This window comes from Arvicola amphibius, chromosome 8 (genome assembly GCF_903992535.2).
Source record: "Arvicola amphibius chromosome 8, mArvAmp1.2, whole genome shotgun sequence".
Classification (NCBI taxonomy): domain Eukaryota; kingdom Metazoa; phylum Chordata; class Mammalia; order Rodentia; family Cricetidae; genus Arvicola; species Arvicola amphibius.
Window position 1 is genome coordinate 50,916,752 of NC_052054.1, and position 5,898 is coordinate 50,922,649.

The following is a 5,898-nucleotide window of genomic DNA, read 5'->3' on the forward strand; positions in this document are numbered from 1 at the left end:
CTAGGATATAGCGGCAAGCTTCTGTACCAGTGAATGGAAGCCTTTACGCAGAGGTCACGACCTCCACGTGATCTCTGGAGTACCAGTTCTTTGAGTTTTAATCTTATTCCTCCTAAAGGGAGCTTTTCTGTCCCTGTGGCTGTTTCCTTCTTCTCAGTCAGGTTTGGGTTAAAGAGAGGTTGTCTATTGCAGCTCCTGAGTCCTTACTGTAAGCAAGATGTGTGAATGTGTTCGCTACCTTAAACGGAGTTGGTTTTAACATTGGTCACTGTGATTATGTTTCAGATCAGTAGTGAATCTTTCTTAGCAAAGATTTACCCTTAGAATTTAATGGCATTTCTTTAATTTGATTAATTGCTTTTTGTTTTCAAATAGATGCTATAGTTGTGAAAATGCAGCAACATCAAAGGTATTTAAAGAATAACTAATGTAAATATTACAAGGTAAATACAAGTATATTGTCTCCATTTAGCTTGTCACTTGGCTAGGTAGTGTTGGTGTGTTTTATAAATGATGGGATTCCTCCTCCACCAGCTACGTGTGCAGTACAGCAGTAGCATAGCAATTGTGAGTTCCAGTTCCCCCCTGCTCATGTGTGAGTGGCCTGCTTCTCCACGTACAAGGATAGTGGTACCCAGCTTGTGAACCTAGGCCATGCTGTGAGATAAAGATGTCACAGGCTCTGGATGACACTTAAGGTAAACAACACTCTATTACCACGTTGTAGGAAATTGATTACATTGTAGGAAATTTCAGCGATGGGAAATAATCTGAAAGGGATAGAACTCCTTTCCCGAAATTCCAGCATCTAGAAATGTCCAGTGTCTGTGTCTCGCTACATGGTTTATAGAAGTGGGACTATATTAAACATATGCCACACTTTGTACAGAACAAATGTATAGATCTCATTATTCAGCAATAAAAGGGAGTGGTTTTCCAAGTCTCTCCTCCTCCTCCTCTTCTTTTTTGACATTGTTTTATTGTGTTATTTATTTGCAACAGAAGTTTTCTTAGGCTGAAGTTAAGTGTAATATTTTAGACAGTTTAAAATTCTGAATGTTTTAGTTCCATCTAACTCATTGTTCAAAATCTGCTGCTTTTTATGCAGTCATAATCAGTAAGATGACTGTTGTCTTTGTTATTTGGGAAGTGTTCGGGCAGTTTGCTTGTCTGGAGGAGGCTGCCACTGAAGCTAGTCCACACAACCACTGCTCCCTGGAGAATGGGGAGGGCGGTCTTGTGTCCCCGAGTGCAATCTTTTGGGGCAGGCATCCACTCTGAATCTTTCTAGATTTTTCTTTCTGTTTTCTTTGTCTTAAATCTTTTACTTTGAGACGTCATGGAAGAAACCTTACAGGAACACATGGAAAAGATACACATGATCACAAAATGAATATAATTAGAAGTATCAGTGTCTATTAGCTAATGCTGAAGCTGAAGTTCTGGGAGTTTGACATGATCCAGGGACTGAAAAATGGATTAGTATTCCTCTCCTTCTTCCTTACCCTCTCCTTCAGCTGAATCTGCACCAACTTCCTCATCATCCTTCTCTAGGGCAGCCATGTCCTCATGGGCCTCAGAGAACTCCCCCTACTCCACTCCCTCACCCACAAACCAATGCTCAAAGGCACGCTTGGCATACCTCAGGTCAAACTTGTGATCTAGGCAAGCTCAGGCATAGCAGTGGCCGTGGTGCTGCTTGGCATGCACACAGCTCTCTGGACCTTCACCAGGTCTTCACCAGGTACCACAGTGGGAGTCTGGTAGTCAGTGCCAACCTTGAAACCAGTGGGACAACAAGCTACAGACTGGATGCTGCGCTTGGTCTTGATGGTGGCAATGGCGGCATTGACATCTCTGGGAACCACATCACCATGGTGCAACAGACAAGAAGCCATACATTTATCATGGCAAGAGCCACATTTCACCATTTGGTTGACTGACTCAAAGCAGGCATTGGTGATCGCTGCTACAGAAAGCTGCTTGTGGCAGGCATTTTCAGCAGAAATGACGGGCATCTGTGGCCCGAGGGAGGTGGATGTGAGGATAGGGCACCAGGTGGTCTAGAATTCTGTCAGATTCAGGGCTTCATCTAATCTGAAGGAATCAGTAATGGAAGACACAGTCTAGCTAATAAGGCAGTTAAGGTTAGTGTAAGTTAGGTGTTCAGCGTCAAGGTTTCTGTGACAGATGTCATAGATGGTCTCCTTGTCTGCCATGAAGGTACAATCATAGTGCCCCAGGGAGGTATGGGTGGTAAGGATGGAATTGTAGAGCTCAGCAATAGCAGTGGAAACCTAGGGGCTGGGCAAATGGAGACCTCCAGCTTGGACTTCTTTCAGCCGAGAGCCACTCCCTCAGCAGGGAGGTGGACCCAGAGCCAGGTCCCCCACCAGAGCTCTGGAAAACTAAGCAGCCCTGAAGACCTGTGCACTGGTCAGCCAGCTTGCAAGTTCAGTCCAAGACAAGGTCAAAGATTTCCTTGTCAAATGGTGTAGTGACCACAGGTAAAGTTATTGGGAGGGTTTGAAGGGAGAAAATGGGAGGGGAAAAGATGTAATTATGTTATAGTATAAAAATACAATAAATGTATTTTTAAAAGAGCCATAATCTTTTTACCTGGAGTAACTTGATGAGGCCTTTGTTCTGGCAACTGAAAACAAGTTCTGACCGAGACAGCAGCCCACAGGGCTCTCACAGGCTGACCCACAGCTCTAAGGACTGGAGAGAGACTCCGAAGAGACATAAACTGTGGTGGCAGGAGCTCAAAGACCAGCAAACAGACAGGCTTGGAGCTAAGCTGACTGGTGTGAGAAAGGAAGCAGAGCGGTCAGCGCTGTGTCTCCAGGAGTATGGGAAGGGCCTTCAGGGGAGCAGGGAGTGGTTCAGTTTTAGTTCCCTGTCACCATTTTATTTATTTATTTGTTTATTTATTTATTTAGAGGCACTGTCTTATCAGGTAGCCCTCCCCTCACCTGGAGCTCACTCTGTAGACACAAACTATCTGCCTGCTGCTACCTCCTAGGTGCTGGGGTCAAAGACGGGTGCCACCACGCCTAGCTGTTTTGACCTATTTTTGAAGTCTTTCCTAAGAATGGTGTTTGAAGTGTGTGATAAGGGATTTCCCCTAAGCTCCTCACAGCAAGTGTTGCGCAGTCTCTTACAGAACTCAGCAGTGAGGATGGCAGCCAGGCACCCATGTTGGTGAGGACGAGCATTGAGAGCTTGCTAGAGCTGCTTTCAGGTGGCGTGCACGCCGCTTCAGTTCCTGTCTCACTAGGACAGTTTCTTGACACTTCTATCCTGGGAACTTAGCAGTAGGGACTCCTTACCCATCTTCACGCTTGTTCAGGCTTCATTCCCTCTGGGATCCTGGTATTCATGTCGTTTCTTGCACCACACAGTGACGGTCCTGGCAACATTCATTGCGAGCTTACCATGTGAAGACCTCACTGAGCCCCTGATGCTTCTTGGGACTCCTGTGAGACAGGGTGAGGTTCTCTGTCTTTTGTAGATGACAGAACTCAGGTCTGGGGAGATGAGGAGTCTCATTTAGAACCGATCATTCATCTACAATGTGGGGTCTAAGTAGCCTGCATTCAGCTCTTAATCACTGCCCTCACCCTCTGCCCAGAGCCTTTGAGCTACCCTGGGGGATACATTGTATTGAGACTCAACCTCAGTTATTTCTGGGGATCCGGTCAAGGTGAGACACAGGCTTAAATGAAATTCACGCTGCTGTCAAGGTTAAATTTCTTAACCCAGCCATCGGCTCACGCCCAGTCTGTACAGTCTCTCAGATCACGAAGTGACAGGGAGGGAGTGGCACATCCATAAGGGGGCAAACACCAAGTGTTTATCTGGAAAGTCCAGATCCACCTTTGGAAATTCCTTGCAGCTCATTAAGTTTGTGGGTTTAAAGCACTCTTGCAGGCGCCTTCTGATTAGCGTGAGAAGCGGACAGTGGAGCGAATGCTCCCTCGGTAGCTGTGTTGGTGAATGGATTGTGTACGTTCTGTAGTTGTGAGGAACTAAAACATGGGTGAGCAGTCTCACTGTGTGGTGAAGGCAGTCAGTATCCAGTCACGTGCAGTCGGCCCTTGCAGAGGGTGTGACGTGTTCAGAGTGTCTTTTATCTAAACATGATATTTTAGAGATAATTGTAAAAATATTACTCTGAGGAAAGCTAGTGACACACAGTTCTTGTGTACGGATGAAGAAATAGCCTAGATTGGTTACGTGTGATTAATTCAAGATGTGTGAAATCCAGTAACAGAAGGTTGGTCTTTTAGCCTCGTTCTGTCTGTGACCTGCTCTCTGACCTTTAGGAAGCTGCCCTGCTCCCACACCCGTAAAAAAATGAAAAAGGGACATTCTGGCTTAATTAACCACTTTTAATAATAATAATAATAATACTCTAGCTGCATAAGCTTGTTTGATTTTTCAGAGTATCAACTTAAGTATTAGTAACCATTCTTTCTCTGCCTCCTTTTTTTTTCTCCCCAGTTCCACAAAATGCACACCAAGCAGATGGCACAGACAAGCACATGGGTTATTTACAGCCAGTACAGTAGAGGAGGCATATGTGCTAAGCCCTCTCATACCGCTCCCCGGGAGCCATTAACACATTCATTTAGACGAAAGAAAGAGTCCCAGGTTTTTGCCTTGGGCATTTCTGCTCTACTCCCCTGAAGTACCAGAGGCCATCTGTGCTGCCTCCTCCCAGTGGCCTGGCACCTTCCCCTCCTGCTGGCCCAGTCAGAACCCTGCTCTCTCAAACACCTCTTACAAACTCACAGAGACAGGGACACACAGCGCTGGTTGCAGAGCTTTCTCAGAAGATGCTTACATACTCTGGGAGACACAGCGCTAGTTGCAGCTGCTCTGCTTCTCACTCATTCAGTTTAAGCTCCAAGCCTGTCCATCTGAGGACATCCATCTGAGGATCCAGGAAGCTCTTGAAAAAGCTGTTCTTGGGCAGGTTCAGTTCCATGCAGTTCCTTTTATATACTTTTGAGCACTGTCCACACACTAAGAAGGTCCTTAAAACAAAGGTTTCTTTTCTTTTCTTTTCTCTTTCCTTTTCTTTTCCTTTCCTTTCCCTTTCTTTCTTTCTTTCTTTCTTTCTTTCTTTCTTTCTTTCTTTCTTTCTTTCTTTCCTTCTTTCCTTCTTTCCTTCTTTCCTTCTTTCCTTCTTTCTTTCTTTCTTTCTTTCTTTCTTTGGTATGTGGTTTCGAAACTACCATTGCTGGCCAACTGGGCTACCTGGAAAGCCAGCAGCTGTCTTAACGCACCAGATGGGCCAGATAGCACCCTCCTTCCCCCCACCCCCCCAAGGGAGTCACGTACTTATTCTTCTTTCCTCAAATGTTCTTCCCGGGCCAACAACTATTAGTTACAGTTAAAGAAATATTTTCTACCCCAAATGCAGGCATTTCTACTTACTGTTATCCTCTAAAATTAAAAAAAATTAAAAAAAAGGCACATTCTCGAAGCTGTAGAGATGACTCAGTCAGTGAAGTATTCATTGTGCAACCCTGAGGACCTGAGTTCACAGCCCCAGCAGCCATCTGTGCTGCCTCCCCTCCCAGGGGCCTGGCCCCTCCCCCCTCCTGCTAGGAAGTCAGAACCCTGCTCTCCTGAAGGCCCTTCCCATACTCCTGGAGACACAGCGCTGACCGCTCTGCTTCCTTTCTCACACCAGCCAGCTTAGCTCCAAGCCTGTCTGTTTGCTGGTCTTTGAGCTCCTGCCACCACAGTTCATGTCTCTCCGGAGTCTCTCTCCAGTCCTTAGTGCTGCGGGTCAGCCTGTGAGAGCCCTGTGGGCTGCTGTCTCGGTCAGAACTTGTTTTCAGTTGCCAGAACAAAGGCCTCATCAAGTTACTCCAGGTAAAAAGA

At 45.9% G+C, this 5,898-nt stretch overlaps 1 pseudogene; it reads right to left on the reverse strand.

Moving 5' to 3' along the window:
• Window positions 1-1,479: 1,479 nt before the first annotated feature.
• Window positions 1,480-2,527, reverse strand: LOC119821706 (annotated as a pseudogene).
• Window positions 2,528-5,898: the final 3,371 nt, after the last annotated feature.